Genomic DNA, 17,691 nt, shown 5'->3' on the forward strand with positions numbered 1-17,691 from the left:
AATCCATTTGTTCAAGTACATCAAGCACGTCTTAAATTAACCCTGCAATGGAAGTGAAAGGCAGCTGAGAATGAGAGCCTCAACCGAGTGGTATGTTCAGCTCTGGAAGCTAAGTAGGCTAGAAAGCCTCAAGGTTACAGTGTGGAGTTGTGAAAGTTTAAAGGGGTCCTATTTGTCTTAAGGTCTTGACGGAGGTTACACTTTCTCCAGTCATAACATGCCACCTTATTATCACATTGTAGGTCACTTCACACTTACAAATTCTACACCAAACGGTTCTGGGCTCAAGCCTTCTCATTAAACAAGACAGACAACGTAATTGATCAATGGCAAATAAAGGGTTATTTTATCTTTGAAGTGAGGAATGGATTCACTTTTCCTGATGCACAAACTATACCCTGACAGCTATCTTGACCTTTAATGGTTTGGTCCAGTTAAATCCAAGACCTAATTTATTGCAACAACATTATTACATCTATTTAAATAATATTAACATAGAATTTAAATAGAAAATAGCTGATAATTAAAGATTATACATTAAGATTAACAAAGTGAACTATATAATATATATTACACCATCTATTTAAATAATATTAACATAATATTTAAATAGAAAATAACTGATAATTAAGGATAATACATTAACATTCACAAGACCAACCATTTATTTGGGTTACACAAAGTCTGCAGCTGCTAACAGATCCTTTAGAAAACCAAAGGGTGTAAAACAGGCTTTCAAGTATGTTCAAACGTCAGTGTTATCTTTGTCCTCAAGGATAAAGGCAAGGAAACAATGCAGTGTCAACCAGATGGACTAAAGAGTGTAGGATTACTTATGTGACATATATTTACAGTAGGAGAGTGACCTTGTCTTGGTGAACAGCTGCAGTTGTCTTCATCATGAGGACTAAAACAATACAAAAGTTCAGACACCACATTCCCTTTCTCATATTAATCAAAAGCATCAAGACTGCTAATACAAAGTACCTATTTGAAGACTTTTCAAGACATATTAATTGGTTACCCATGTGTCATGAAAAGTAAGCCATAACGCACTCAACTTAGTCTTTAACAGTCTTTACATGACTGGGTGCTCAATCCTCAAAATGTAGATGATGAAAAGGAAATAGGCAGCACTCCAAATGCATAACATTTCTTTGAGCCTTTTATGAGCCTTATACAGTAATCTCCATCCCCAAATAAAGAACATTTTGAAGGTTAGGAATACTGCCCTACTGTCCATGTAGGGCTGAACAGAACCCTATATAAACAGGGATGCAGGGCTGGAGAAAGGCAAGACACCAGCCAACCTGAAGGTAAGAACACAGAGGCAAAGAACAGAGACATTATCTTGGGACCAAACATGTTTCTTTGACATATATCAGAGGGTACAAGTCAACAAATACAGAGCTGATTAATACATTCATAGAACATTTTGATTTCTTTCTTAACAGATCAATTCCATCAACGTTGTCACGAGGATAAGCAACATCAGGTAAGAATGATTACCTAGAATAAGGTTATTGTACAATATTCCAGTACAATTACATTAATCAATGTTGATTCTACACAAGAGACAGACACGGCCAACATGTTAAAAAAAAGTAAATGTGTCTGTTTAAAACTCTTACAAGCAATATTCAGCAGCCATCACATTATGTTCACTTACCTTTCAAATAAGGCTATATATCGCTATGCACTACTGTATCTGTAGGAAGGTAAGTGAACATAATGTTATGGCTGTTGAATGGCTAAATCTAAGCTGGCTAGTGATCGATTTTTTCTGATCAGTTATTCTCAAAGTTAGGCAATAATCTAAGCTCTTGGCACTTTTAGCTCCCTTACAGTATCTCTGGCAAAATGTTGTGGGATAAAAGGTTGAACTACTGTAGGTTGATCGTAGTGTTCTATGATAAAGAAATGTGTGTATTTAGTTGAAATAAACTTACATTTAGGCTTAATTCTGATCCTTGTACTCACTAAAATACTTCTTACAATGCACAACAAAAATGGCATTAAGTGGACAGCTCTTTCAGACTTGTTGGAAGATGATATCTTCTGTATTGATGGGCATCTTTCATTCCCTAAAGTTACAATACAGTACATCATGATGACATAAGGGTTGTTTTACTGGGAGACAGTGAAAACCTACAATCAATCAATCAATCAAAGCTTTATTTTTACAAAGGATATCTTTCTGTTCTTTCTTGGTGCAGATTTCAGGATGGGGGACGCCTTGATGGCAGAGTTTGGGGGCGCGGCCTCCTATCTGCGCAAGTCAGACAAGGAGCGCCTGGAAGCTCAGACTCGTCCTTTTGACATGAAGAAGGAGTGCTTTGTGCCTGACCCAGAGGTTGAGTACGTCAAGGCGCAAATTACCAGCAGAGATGGGGACAAAGTCACTGTTAACACTGAGTTTGGAAAGGTATGTAGGCTTACTTAATATAAACTAGTGAATGAACATGACAATACATTGCAACAATTGGACAATTGAAATTTATGGTTGATTATTTAGCTTATTATCAGGTTTTGTTTCTCTTGTGATTGATACAAAAATCTGGAAATGCAAATTTAGACTAACTGTCAAGGAGGAATTATGGACAAAGTAATGTATGGAGCATACATAATCGTAATCTTTGAAAACGATTCAAATGTTTTCAGACAACAACCCATAAGGAGGTTGACGTCCACCCCCAGAACCCGCCAAAGTTTGATAAAATTGAGGACATGGCGATGTTCACCTTCCTGCACGAGCCTGCTGTGCTGTTTAACCTCAAAGAGCGTTATGCAGCCTGGATGATCTACGTGAGTAATGACCATTTGTTTACATTCCCACTGAATCAAACAAATATTAAAAATGACTGAAACTTCACTTGCTCCTCCACAGACCTACTCAGGGCTGTTCTGTGTGACTGTCAACCCCTACAAGTGGCTGCCAGTGTACGATCAGTCAGTTGTCAATGCTTACAGAGGCAAGAAGAGGAGTGAAGCTCCTCCCCACATCTTCTCCATCTCTGACAATGCCTACCAGTACATGTTGACATGTAAAACTAAACTTACTCTTCCAAAGTTTCATAACACACTGTAACTCAAGAAAAAAACAACATAATTTGTCATTTGTTTTTCTTGTAACAGACAGGGAAAATCAGTCTGTCTTGAACACGTAAGTAAAACAATGGTAATTCATCAGCACTAGCATCAGCACTAGCTGAGCATTTTGATCTAATTGATCTTCATTCTCCTACCTGCAATGACACTATGGCTAGATGAATGATAAAATGTGGTGCAGATATTAATTGCTATCAAAAACCACCTTCTCATCCCCAGTGGAGAATCTGGTGCAGGGAAGACTGTGAACACCAAGAGAGTCATCCAGTACTTTGCTAGTATTGCAGCTGTGAGTGGGAAGAAGGATGCTGCTGCTGAAAAAAAGGTAATAAAAACCATGTTTCCTTGTATTTGATCGAGCATCTCACTATAAATTAAAAGGTTAATATGAATGTTTTGGATTCTAGGGCACCTTGGAGGATCAAATCATCCAGTGCAACCCTGCTCTGGAGGCTTTTGGTAATGCCAAGACCATCAGAAATGATAACTCATCCAGATTTGTAAGTTTTCTCTGTCATATTCTATAAAAGAAAAACAATAACAATGTTTTGCATATCTTATTGTAGAATGCCCAGTGCCGAGGGCTTCAGGGTATTTACTGTCTAGATAACACAATTAGATAGATGTTCCCTGCACTCCCTATTGTGGAGTCTCTTTGTACCTCGAGCAGGCCTCTGTACAAACATAGGAGAAATGTGTACAATGCTAAGCTAGGTTGGAACGGACATGTAGAGGAGCTCCACACAGAGGCTCGATATGCCTTTAAAAAGTGGGCAGAGTCAGGCAAATGTAGGCATGGCCCTCTGTTTGAAAATAAAAAACATACTAATGCTGAATTTAAAAATGCACTTCGTTATATTAAAAGAAATGAAAATACTATGAGGGCAGATTCACTGGCGAGGAAGCTACAAAAGAATAATGTTCATGATTTCTGAAAAGAGATAAAAACGATCAATAATTGCAAAACACCTCTCCCATCAAATATCGATGTGCGAGTGATCCTGAGCAAATCTCACAGTTATGGCAGAAACAGTATTATGAGCTATTTAACTGTATAAAAAGTAAGCTGTGTGTAGTGGGAAATGTGGAGTCTAACGATGAGGTCATTGTCACTCCTGCTGAAGTCCATGAAGCAATAGGCTCTGTGCACCAGCTCCACTACTTCCTGAAAGGAAGTGGGCATCTTTATTTCCTGTCCTATACTATTGGATAAAGTGATTGATCAGGTGTGCGGCACACCCAGCGCACACCTGATAAATCACTTAATCCAATAGTATAGGACAGGAAATAAAGATGCCCACTTCCTTTCAGGAAGTAGTGGAGCTGGTGCACAGAGCCTATAGGGAAGCTTGGAGATGGTAAGGCCTGTGGGCTGGATACTATAACAGCTGAACACATTACATTTGCCAGGAAGAAACTGTGCCCTCTGGTGGCGATCTGCTTCACAGGTTTTCTTGTCCATGGTGTGCTACCTGACTCTATGCTCTCTGTTGTACTAGTGCCAGTTATCAGAGATAAAGTGGGGAAGCTTAACAGCTCAGATAATTACAGGCCAATAGCTCTGGCCAGTGTCATGTCCAAAGTGTTTGAGCCAGTTCTACTGAGTAGACTTGAGAGGTACATCCTGTCTACTGACAACCAGTTTGGGTTTAAACGAAAGCACGGCATGGATATGTGCATTTTTGCACTCAAGGAAATTCTAGATAAATATCACAGGCAAAACTTTACAATGTTCATGTGTTTCATTGATGCTTCAAAAGCTTTTGATCGCATTAATCATGAGAAACTGTTTCTAAAATTTAGTAAAAGTGGGGTCCCTAGTTATTATTTAATCAGAATCCTGGCTTATTGGTATGCTCATCAGACAATGAGAGTGAAATGGGGGAATGTAACATCTGCTCCCTTCCATGTGACCAATAGTGTTCGCCAAGGTGGAATTCTGTCTCCTTTTCTTTTTAATTTATATATGAATGACTTGTCGTTGATTTTAAATGCATGTGATACAGGTTGTAGGGTTGGTGACTCACTAATCAATCACCTTATGTATGCGGATGATCTGGTCATCTTCAGCCCATATAGTGCTGGGCTACAACAGCTTCTGAGAATGTGCTCGATGTATGGTGCAGATTTTGATATAAAATATAACACTAAGAAAAGTAAGATCATGATCGTCAGGAGTAGAGAAGACGGACACTCAACCTTTCCTGACTTCTATCTGTCTGGCTCTGTGCTCAGCGAATGTAGTGACATCACATATCTGGGTCATATCATCTCCAATGACTTGTCTGATGACAAGGACATCTTTAACCAGCGTCGGAAGCTGTATGCTCAAGGGAACATGCTGTGTCGCAAGTTCAGCATGTGCTGGATTAATGTAAAGATCTCACTCTTTAAAGCGTACTGTACAACGTTGTATACTGCCCACCTGTGGTGTGGATATAAGCGAGGCAGCATCAGAAGGCTCACTGTGGCTTATAATGACAGCATGAGGCTGCTGCTGAGAGTTTCAAGAAACTCCAGTGCTAGCCATATGTTTGTGAGTGTCGGGGTACCTACCTGTTCTGCTGTGCTTCGTAATTTGATGTATAGATTTATGTGTAGGGCATCTGAGTCAGATCATGACATCATTACTGTCATAACTAACCCGGTATGCAGTTCTGTCGGATTCTCTTCCAGCCTCTGGAACCATTGGCGAACAAGCCTGCATGTCAGAAATTGAGCTATGTGGAGGGCTTTGTTTTTTTTACTTCTTTTTTCATATCTTTTTAGTGTGCTGTATTTTACTGTTTTTATTGTGATATGGATCCCCCTGTGTCCGAAATAAAGAATTGAAATTATTGAAATGTATGATGATATTTGGTACTAAGATTTGTACAGTATGTGATGCTTTTGCCTTCCTTTATAGGGTAAATTCATTCGTATTCATTTTGGAGTCAGTGGGAAGCTTTCGTCTGCTGACATTGAGACTTGTGAGTAAAGAGAAAATACTGCATGACTAATGGAATGAAAAATCTGTAAGTAAGAACATGATGAGAATTATGTTTTTCTCATCCTGAGCAGATCTTCTGGAGAAGTCTCGTGTCACTTTCCAGCTCAAGGCTGAGAGAGACTACCACATCTTTTACCAGATCCTGTCCCAAAAGAAACCAGAACTACTGGGTTAGTATACAAGATGAACAGTGAGCGTGTGTATTGAATACTCTGCTTTATGAAGTACAAGTCATGAAAAACACATTTCCTGTCGTTAACAGAGATGCTGCTCATCACCAGCAACCCCTATGATTACGCCTTCATCTCCCAAGGAGAGATATCTGTAACATCCATTGATGATTCTGATGAGCTCATGGCTACGGATGTAAGTAAAACATTTTCACAACAAACAAGTCAGTTTACTGTACAGGAAGTAATTCATTCAACATTATGATTATGTTCATCTATGTAATAGGACGCATTTGATGTGCTGGGCTTCACCCAAGAGGAGAAGAATGGCATTTACAAAATGGTTGGTGCCGTTATGCACTACGGCAACATGAAGTTCAAGACGAAGCAGAGAGAGGAGCAGGCAGAGGCTGATGGCACTGAGGGTGGGTTTTGAGATTTTAAATTATAATAATCTCCAAATTCGATCTTTATTATGTTCTGAGACATTGTCTTCATAAATCCTGCTTTTCCAGATACTGACAAAGTTGCATATCTGATGGGCTTGAATTCTGCTGACCTGATCAAGGGTCTCTGCCACCCAAGGGTCAAAGTTGGAAATGAGTGGGTCACCAAAGGTCAGAGTGTCCAGCAGGTGAGCGTCTTTGCATCTTTCTGAGCTATACTTAAATTGAATCTGTTAAATTTTTAGGTTTAGTTTTGATGTTGAAGATTATTTTCCCTTATGCGTCTTCTGTACTACTTTATTGGTGCACTGTCAATTCCGAATAGAAAATCCTCCAAAGATTGTACCTCATCTTAGCTTTTTTGTTGATCACTATGTAATTTATTCTATCCGTCTCTATAGGTTTACTACTCTATTGGTGCACTGTCAAAGTCAGTGTACGAGAAAATGTTCAACTGGATGGTGGTGAGAATCAACCAATCTCTGGACACAAAAAATGCTCGCCAGCATTTCATTGGTGTACTGGACATTGCTGGCTTTGAGATCTTTGATGTAAGTACTTGTAGATTTAGAAACATCAAAAAGATAATTCTGCTTCGTTGTATGAGGGTAAAATACAATGAACTTCTCTTCTAGTTCAACACCTTTGAGCAGCTGTGCATCAACTTCACTAATGAGAAGCTGCAGCAATTCTTCAACCACCACATGTTTGTGCTGGAGCAAGAGGAGTACAAGAAAGAAGGAATTGTGTGGGAGTTCATTGACTTTGGCATGGACTTGGCCGCTTGCATTGAGCTCATTGAGAAGGTTATTGTCCTAACATTTGCAGCTCTTTGTAAAATGGTTAACTACTATGTTTCCTTCCAAGTAATGTAGTTGTGGATAACAGAATGTTAATGATTAAACTAAGGTTTAGTTAGATTACAGTTACTATACAAAAGCAAGAATGAGATAGTTCCTTGATGGATACTTTTCTCTCATCTCTCCCACCAGCCCATGGGTATCATGTCCATCCTTGAAGAGGAGTGCATGTTCCCCAAGGCCAGTGATGCCACATTTAAAGCTAAGTTATATGACAATCATCTTGGCAAAACAGCCAACTTCCAGAAGCCCAGGATAGTAAAAGGTAGACCAGAGGCACATTTCTCCCTGGTTCACTATGCTGGCATTGTCGACTACAACATTGGTAACTGGCTCGTGAAGAACAAGGACCCTCTGAATGAGACTGTGGTCGGACTCTTCCAAAAGTCAAACCTGAAGTTATTGGGCACACTCTTTGCTGGCTATGCTGGTGCAGATTCAGGTACATAGGAATAATCTGACATTTGAACTCATACCAATTTACAATAACAAATTACAATATAATCAGTAATACATTGGACCTATTATTATTATTTATTATTATTATTATTATTATTATTATTATTATTATTATTATTATTATTATTATTATTATCACATAGTCCCAGAGGCAGGAGGAAAAAATAAGAAAGGCTCTTCCTTCCAGACAGTGTCTGCATTGCACAGGGTAAATACAAGTGTGTATGTGATAATTCCAATATCAGATTGGGGAGAAAATATAATGCATGCAGCATAAGCCTCTAGCGGTTTTTGACATGCATGTCAGCAAAACAACCTCACTTTTGACATGATCAAGAATATACAAACAAAACTCCCACAGTAAGAGATCCAGTTTGAATGTGTAAAGTATGCCGTGCAATGTCAAAATAGTGGAAGACAAATTCATTTTTAACAATACTGGATAGTCAATACTGATGTTGGCTAAAGTGTGAAAATGCTTTTTTTGAATTTGTGACTTCAACAGGAGAACTTGAACAAACTTATGACCAACTTGAGGTCTACTCACCCCCACTTTGTGCGTTGCCTCATCCCTAATGAGACAAAGACTCCTGGGGCCATGGAGAATCCTCTGGTCATGCACCAGCTACGCTGTAACGGTGTGCTGGAAGGCATCAGAATCTGCAGGAAGGGCTTCCCCAACAGGATCCAGTATGGTGACTTTAAACAAAGGTAGGCAAAATAAAAAGAAGAAAATAACTTAAGATCTACACTGCTTTTCTATGTGTTCCATAACTGTATTTAGATCATCATTTTATAATTTTACTATTCATTTCAAGATACCGCATCCTCAACCCAAATGCTATCCCCGAGGGACAATTAATTGACAGCAAGAAGGCAGCAGAAAAACTGCTAGGCTCCCTGGACATTGACCATGAGCAGTATAGATTAGGACACACTAAGGTAAATATACTGCCGATGAAAGGTTGGCAATAACTCAAATTGGCCTTCATTTACTAAGTGATCGTATGACAGAAAACTGGGCATATGGTCACTTCCACTCCAAATTCGGCATTTATCAATTTGGACGTGAGCGGAGACTGCAACCAAATTTCACGCCAAGTCTCAGCCCGTGTACGCAAGTTAGAGAATTGTCATGAGACTGATTCTGACTGGCATCTAAGCACAGCCACACATTAATCACTTAAAAACATGTAACCTACCCTGTGGCAAAATATTATCTTCTGTAAAGGCCTCGTCTATGTGTTATATAGGCCTATCCCTAACAAAAATGCGTATTTTTCAATTGTTTGCAATTAACGGGGTAAAAAGGTTATTGGTGTAATTTTGCGTTCATTTTGAGCCAACTTAGACAATGCAGCCTTATTGGTCTTAAAATGAGTTCATCTTACATCAATCAATCAATGTACTGGTGACAATTCTAGCAATCAAACTGAACAAATAAAAAGCAATGGGTAGACTTCATTCACTTATTTAAATAAGATCTTTGACAGTCATATCGGTAATGCCATGATCTGTAGAAAACCTATGCGCGTCCTATCTCCCCATTCAGCCGAGGTGAGAGCAGTGATCGAGCGAGGTAGGATATTAACCTGATGCAAACCAGTTTCTATAGGCCTACAGGCTGAAATAGGATTTTTACATTCAAACTGACAGCAATGGGCAATGGTTTTTGGATAGGCAACACAACTAAACAAGGAAGCTGCCCAGCTGGCACACTGTCTGATTGTGTGAATTTACATGTGTGAATCATCCCTTAAGATCAAATTGTAAAATGGCGAGGTGGTTTTCTGCAATCTTTCCATGGAGAGTAAGTTGCTATTGGAAGAGAGTCTGTCCGTATTTCGCGTCTCCATGCCGTAAACTACAGTGGAGAGGCCAGAATATGTAGGGGTGTGATATTTAAATGACAATTGTTTTCATCCACCACATTGATCAACGCCCAATCATTCATACGATGGGATTAGCAGTATACAATTGTTTGATAGATCACATGTGGACACTGTTGTACCATCATTTCTGCGATTGGATCTGCGCTCGGTTCTGCCCTCCATTGAATTAAATGAGGGCCATTGTTTCAGTAAAACATGGCCTTTATCTTCATCTGGTGTTCTTCAAGGCTGGTCTGCTGGGTGTTCTTGAGGAGATGAGAGACGACCGTCTTGCTCTCATCATCACTGGTATCCAGTCTGTGTCCCGTGGTCTACTAGCCAGACTGGAATTCCAGAAAATTGTTGAACGCAGGTACTGTAGGTTTATATAATTTAAATTCACTCAAGTTTGGGGTAAGAAGAAAAACAAAGTTAAATTATGTTATCATTCACAGGGATGCCTTACTTGTGATCCAGTGGAACGTCCGTGCCTTCATGGGTGTCAAGAATTGGCCCTGGATGAAGATGTACTTCAAGATCAAACCTCTGTTGAAGTCGGCAGAGACTGAGAAAGAGATGGCAAACATGAAGGAAGAATTCCTGAAACTCAAAGAGGCTTATGCTAAATCTGAAGCCCGTAGGAAGGAGCTGGAAGAGAAGATGGTCTCCCTTCTCCAAGAGAAGAATGACCTTCAGCTCCAAGTCCAAACTGTGAGTTATGGTCAGGGCAAACAGTCCCACTCATTACATTCTAAGCTAATTATGTATGTATTTTACGATATGGCCTGTATTTTCAATAATGCAATACATTGATCCCCTGACAGGAGCAAGACAATCTTGGTGATGCTGAGGAGAGATGTGAGGGATTGATCAAGAGCAAGATTCAGCTTGAGGCCAAATCCAAAGAGCTGACAGAAAGACTGGAGGATGAGGAGGAGATGAATGCAGAGTTGACTGCCAAGAAGAGGAAGCTGGAGGATGAGTGCTCAGAGCTCAAGAAGGACATTGATGATCTGGAACTCACTCTGGTTAAAGTGGAGAAGGAGAAACATGCCACTGAGAACAAGGTAAAGCATTTCTTATATTACAGTCATGTATTGATAGAACTCACAATATTAATATTGACAACAACACGCTTACTTTGTTTGTTCAGGTTAAAAACCTGACAGAGGAGATGGCAGCTCTGGATGAAATCATTGCTAAGCTGACCAAGGAGAAGAAAGCTCTGCAGGAGGCTCACCAGCAAACACTGGATGACCTGCAGAGTGAGGAGGACAAAGTCAACACGCTGACCAAGGCCAAAGTCAAGCTGGAGCAGCAGGTTGATGATGTGAGTATAAATATCTAATCATTATGATTATGATCCATTTATGAATCATTAAAGGAGTAGTAAGGGGAAAAATCATGTTTAGCCCTGTTTTAAGGTTACCTATGATCATATACAATGGTTCTGATCAAAACGTTGACAAAACAAGCACCCTTGAGAAAGTTGATAATTGCTCTACCACCGTTTAGGTCATACAATGGATGTGGGTGGGGACCTTGAAAAATCATTCATTCAAATATTTTTGACTTTCTCAAAAGTGCTAGTTTTGTCAACTTTTTGATCTGAACCATTGTATATGATCATAAGTAACCTTAAAACAGGGCTAAACATGCATTTCCGTTTACTACTCCTTTAAGTATTTGGCTAATATTATTGTTCATATGTATTTTATCAGCTTGAGGGGTCTCTGGAGCAAGAGAAGAAGGTGAGAATGGACCTTGAGAGAGCTAAGAGGAAGCTAGAAGGAGACTTGAAGTTGACCCAAGAGAGCCTAATGGACCTGGAGAATGACAAGCAGCAAATGGAGGAGAAGCTGAAAAAGTAACAACCCCAAAAATCAGTGTAATGACAATGATTACCTTAAGAGAAAACACTATAACAGTGTATTTTTCCTAGGAAAGACTTTGCGATAAGCCAACTTAACAGTAAGATTGAGGATGAGCAGGCCATGAGTTCCCAACTTCAGAAGAAACTGAAGAAGTTACAGGTCAGTTATCAGCATTGGTCAAAAACCATCTTGTATTGCTCCACTTGCTTAGGTTCTGTTCTTAGTAGAATCACGTGTATTTTAGGCCCGCATTGAGGAGCTTGAGGAAGAGCTGGAGGCTGAGAGAGCAGCCCGAGCCAAGGTGGAGAAGCAGAGGGCAGACTTGGCCAGAGAGCTGGAGGAGATCAGTGAGAGGCTGGAGGAAGCTGGTGGAGCCACTGCTGCCCAGATTGAAATGAACAAGAAGAGGGAGGCAGAGTTCCAGAAGGTGCGCAGAGACCTTGAAGAGGCCACTCTGCAGCATGAGGCTACAGCTGCCACTCTGAGGAAGAAGAATGCAGACAGTGTGGCTGACCTAGGGGAGCAGATTGACAACCTCCAGAGAGTGAAGCAGAAGCTGGAAAAGGAGAAGAGTGAGCTCAGGCTGGAACTGGACGATGTTGTCTCCAATATGGAGCAGATTGTCAAGTCCAAAGTGAGTACTGCGGTATTGATACAATACCTAATACAATGTCCAAAAACACTGTACATTCTCTGTTGTGTGTAAAAAAAAAGAAGATTAAATTATTGTTTTTCATTGGTTTTCAACCCCCCTTTTTTAACAGACTAACCTGGAGAAATTGAGCAGAACACTTGAGGATCAGATGACTGAATACAGGACAAAAGCTGAAGAAGGGCAGCGATCCATCAATGATTTTACCATGATGAAAGCAAAGCTTCAAACCGAAAATGGTACGATATCTCCCTCACCCTAACCCGGGTCGGTATCCTTTTCCTACCCCCCACCCTACCCCAACCCCTGCCTCTATCTGGGCCCAGGCACGCACACACACACAGACACACATCAGGGTTTGCCACACCTCTCCCATGATGCTCTTATCCTTTCTTGCTCTAAAAATGTAGTTTGTTGTAATGTACTGCTCTATATATGGCTCTGTGTGCTACTAACCCTGTTCTGCCTCCCCTCTCCCTAGTGCCTCTCTCTCTCCCTCCTATCTTCTAACCAGGTCCAGTGGATGCCCCACTGTCACCAGTAGACCACCCTGAGTCCGATAGATACCCCTGTGTCTGCTGCAGATGTCGTAACAAATTAGTTAACACACACACACGTACACACAGACATACAACAGTCCACTTCCAGCTTTAGGCCTGGGCCCAGTACCCCCTACCCCTCACCCTAACCCGGGTCCGTATCCTCTTCCTACCCCCACCCTACCCCTGAACCCTGCCTCTACCTGGACCCAGGCACACTCACACACACACTGACATACACCAGTCCTGGGCTCAGATCCCCTTCCCCTCACCCTAACCCGGGTCCGTATCCTCTTCCTACCCCCCACCCTACCCCAACCCCTGCCTCCATCGGGGCCCAGGCACGCACACACACACAGACACACATTAGTGTTTGCCACACCTCTCCCATGATGCTCTTACCCTTTCTTGCTCTGAAAATGTAGTTTGACGTAATGTAGTGCTCTATATATGGCTCCGTGTGCTACTAACCCTGTTCTGCCTCCCCTCTCCCTAGTGCCTCTCTCTCTCCCTCCTATCTTCTAACCAGGTCCAGTGGATGCCCCACTGTCACCAGTAGACCACCCTGAGTCCGATAGATACCCCTGTGTCTGCTGCAGATGTCGTAGCAAATTAGTTAACACACACGCACACACAGACATACAACAGTCCACTTTCGGCCTTAGGCCTGGGTCCAGTACCCCCTCCCCCTCACCCTACCCCGGGTCCGTATCCTCTTCCTACCTCCACCCTACCCCTGACCCCTGCCTCTACCTGGACCCAGGCACACTCACACACACACTGACAGACACCAGTCCTGGGCTCAGATCCCCTTCCCCTCACCCTAACCCGGGTCCGTATCCTTTTCCTACCCCGATCCTACCCCTGACCCTGCCTCTATCTGGGCCCAGGCACATTTATGCACACACAGACTTACACCAATGTTTGCCATGTCTCTCCTATGATGTTATTAGCCTCTCTTACTCTGAAAATGTAATTTAATGTTATTTATTGCTCTATAAATGTTCTTAGCCGGTAGACAAACATACTCCAGGAGCTTGCTCGATCGCCTCGTTGAGAGGGGTCAGGGAAGAATTTTTACAGCTCACTTATCTGGCCCCCGGGTGATTACTGTTTTTTGCTTCCCTCTGGAATATGTAGGGGTGGGATGTCTGCCCACCTCCCTTGTTCTCTGTAAAGCGCATTGTGTTGCCTCTGGGTATGAAATGCGCAATATAAATAAAGCTTTGATTGATTGATTGATTGATATAGTACAGTGTAAATGAACATGCATTGTAACAAAAAAAAAACAAGATATTTGCAAGCTATATTTCAATTGCACTTAAAAAAGAAAGCATAATCGGATAATTGATCATCTGTATGACACCAGGTGAGCTCTCAAGGCAACTGGAGGAGAATGATTCCCTAGTTTCTCAACTGACCAGGAGCAAACAGACTAACACTCAGCAGATTGAAGACCTTAAAAGACAACTGGAGGAGGAAGTCAAGGTAATACTACTACTACTACTACTACCACTATTACCACTACTACCAATAATCATATTAATAATAATCATAATAATACTTTATATAGCACCTTTATTCAAATAAATGCAACTGAAAGTGCTCTACAACAACTCATAATAATACAACTATAGCCTCTTCAATTTAGTCATACTAATGGTCCAACAAGATCACATTCTGTGTCCTAATTTCATTTCAGGCAAAGAATACTCTGGCCCATGCAGTGCAGTCTGCTCGTCATGACTCAGATCTGCTGAGGGAGCAGTATGAGGAGGAGCAGGAGGCAAAGGCTGAGCTGCAGCGCAGCATGTCCAAGGCTAACTCTGAAGTGGCTCAGTGGAGAACCAAGTATGAAACTGATGCCATTCAGAGAACTGAGGAACTCGAAGAAGCAAAGTAAGGATGTGTGTTTAAGTATAGGGAATACACTACACTTGAGTTATCCAATGTCAACTATGTCGACTGGTAATAAAACACAAAAAATAATAATTGTGAAACAGGAAGAAGCTGGCTCAGCATCTGCAAGATGCAGAGGAAGCTGTGGAAGCTGTCAATGCTAAATGCTCCTCCCTGGAGAAGACTAAACACAGACTCCAGAATGAGATTGAGGATCTCATGGTGGATGTGGAGAGGTCCAATGCAGCTGCTGCCGCTCTGGACAAAAAGCAAAGAAACTTTGACAAAGTAAAGTTTTTAGAAGACTTCATATCTTATTAAAGTCATATCTCATCTTAAGAAACAGTATGACATTTGTTCAGTGTTAATGGTGCTTGTATCATGTACTGTACAGGTCCTGGCTGAGTGGAAGCAGAAGTATGAGGAGTCCCAGACTGAGCTGGAGAGCGCCCAGAAAGAGGCCAGAACCCTCAGCACTGAGCTCTTCAAACTGAAGAACTCTTACGAGGAGTCCCTGGATCATCTGGAGACCATGAAGAGGGAGAACAAGAACCTCCAAGGTCAGAATATTTATACATTTGGCTTGGCTTGTATCATTCTTCTTTACTTGGCCAATGGATGAATTGTGGGCATTACTTAACACTGCATGGGTTCTTGTCAACAGAGGAAAGATCCTTAGAGCTCAGCTGGAGTTCAACCAAGTCAAAGCTGACATTGAACGCAAACTGGTAGAGAAAGAGGAGGAGATGGAAATGGCCAAGAGGAACCAGCAGAGAGTGGTGGATACCCTGCAAAGTTCCCTGGAGTCTGAGACTCGCAGCAGGAATGAGGCTCTCAGGCTGAAGAAGAAGATGGAGGGAGACCTCAATGAGATGGAGATACAGCTCAGCCAGGCCAACAGGCAGGCAGCAGAGGCCCAGAAGCAGCTCAAGGGCCTTCATGCACATCTGAAGGTAACAATTGCATACACTGTCATTCAAAATGCCGCAATGCTTATTAACAGAGCTAAAGGGATAGAAATTATACACCAAGGAAAGTTGAAGTAAATATTGGAATATTTTTCTCAACAGGATTCCCAACTACAGCTGGATGATGCTCTCCGTGGCAATGATGATCTGAAAGAGAACATTGCCATTGTGGACAGACGCAACAATCTGCTTCAGGCTGAACTTGATGAGCTGAGGTCCCTGGTGGAGCAGACGGAGAGAGGCCGCAAACTGGCTGAGCAGGAACTGCTGGATGTCAGTGAGAGAGTTCAGCTGCTGCACTCTCAGGTAAGACACTGGCAGAACACGTTTATAGAGTATGTTGGCATGTCAATTATACAGTATAGCCTAATGGATTATTGTCATGTAGTGAATGTATAATCAAAAAGACAATTTTGTATAATCATGTATAGAACACCAGCCTTCTGAACCAGAAGAAGAAGCTAGAGGGTGACACTTCCCAGCTTCAAACTGAAGTGGAGGAGGCTGTGCAAGAGTGTAGAAATGCTGAGGAGAAGGCCAAGAAGGCCATTACTGATGCTACCATGATGGCAGAGGAGCTGAAGAAGGAGCAGGACACCAGCTCTCACCTGGAGCGCATGAAGAAGAACATGGAGCAGACCATCAAGGACCTGCAGCACCGTCTGGATGAGGCTGAACAAATCGCCATGAAAGGTGGCAAGAAACAAGTTCAGAAGCTGGAGTCGAAAGTAAGTATCTGAGGCTTACCTACCAACAGAAATGCAATTCCTCCCCTCCAAAAAGATGATTGAATTAAAATGTTCCATTTATATGTAATAAAAACAATTAAACAGCTGTTAAACAGCTTGCCATCATTGATCTCTAGGTGAGGGAGCTGGAGACTGAGGTAGAAATGGAGCAGAAGAAGGGCAGTGACGCAGTGAAAGGAGTCCGGAAATATGAGACGCATCAAGGAGCTCACCTACCAGGTATAATCTACGTATATTCTGTAATCTGTCCATACATTTCTTCAATATTCTGACATTGAAAAGTAAAGATTGAATACAATCTTGAGGCTGAAGAGAGGGCTGACATTGCCGAGTCTCAGGTCAACAAGCTGAGAGCCAAGAGTCGTGATACTGGAGCAAAGGTCAGTTTGTGTTATAGATTGGTTACATTTAGATACAATTTGAGTAATTGATGTGCTGTGAGCTATTGGATACGTAGAATTTTCCCAAGGGAAGTATCTATCTATCTATCTATCTATCTATCTATCTATCTATCTATCTATCTATCTATCTATCTATCTATCATTTAAAGATTTCACAATATCAATCTCAGGCCATTGATTTCCAATGTACCCTATGTCAATCATTTGATTTTTTAATTAGTTTGCTTTTAGTATGAATATAGATCACTTTAACCGACTCAATTTTCATCCATCTTCTCAATCAGAAAGGACATGATGAAGAATTAAGCTTTCAAGGATCTCTATTAAAATCTTGAAGCAATATTAGTGTTCCCTTTATTTTCCATGTACCTGAAACTGAAAAAAAAAAGAGTATTTAAAGGTCCACGTTAGTGTGCTGCTTTTCCCTGTATTGGACAGACATGGCAGATATAGCATTTATAGTAGGACTTCCTTAAGACTGAAAGACAGACTGACAAGACAGATGGGCTGGCCCACCTGGTATTCCCACCTCTCTCCCCTACCCCCATCGTTCACACCTTTGACTTTCCCAACCTTTATACCGTCTCCCCTCCACCTCAACCTGTTCCTCACCTCCATCTCCCTCCCCCATCCATCTGCCTCCCTCCTCCCCTCCATCTCCCTCCCTCTACCTCTCCTCCATCTCCCTCACTCCACCTGTGTGCAC

The 17,691-nt window shown here is 41.5% G+C and overlaps 1 pseudogene across 1 annotated transcript; it reads left to right on the top strand.

Annotated features, from left to right (window-relative positions):
- Positions 1 to 2,224: 2,224 nt before the first annotated feature.
- Positions 2,225 to 17,320, top strand: LOC311322391 (myosin-7-like; annotated as a pseudogene). The gene is made up of 33 exons: positions 2,225 to 2,425; positions 2,662 to 2,805; positions 2,888 to 3,044; positions 3,136 to 3,163; positions 3,328 to 3,433; positions 3,516 to 3,608; positions 6,014 to 6,077; positions 6,169 to 6,267; positions 6,360 to 6,463; positions 6,554 to 6,692; positions 6,783 to 6,901; positions 7,115 to 7,264; positions 7,349 to 7,519; positions 7,706 to 8,015; positions 8,176 to 8,240; positions 8,538 to 8,743; positions 8,851 to 8,974; positions 10,140 to 10,276; positions 10,359 to 10,614; positions 10,728 to 10,970; positions 11,057 to 11,233; positions 11,625 to 11,770; positions 11,846 to 11,936; positions 12,022 to 12,411; positions 12,542 to 12,668; positions 14,338 to 14,456; positions 14,671 to 14,867; positions 14,972 to 15,155; positions 15,262 to 15,820; positions 15,938 to 16,141; positions 16,267 to 16,563; positions 16,701 to 16,964; positions 17,270 to 17,320. The product of its transcript is annotated as a myosin-7-like (transcript).
- The last annotated feature ends 371 nt before the right edge of the window (positions 17,321 to 17,691 follow it).

Source organism: Borostomias antarcticus (genome assembly GCF_949987555.1).
Source record: "Borostomias antarcticus genome assembly, chromosome: 2".
In the NCBI taxonomy this organism is placed as follows: domain Eukaryota; kingdom Metazoa; phylum Chordata; class Actinopteri; order Stomiiformes; family Stomiidae; genus Borostomias; species Borostomias antarcticus.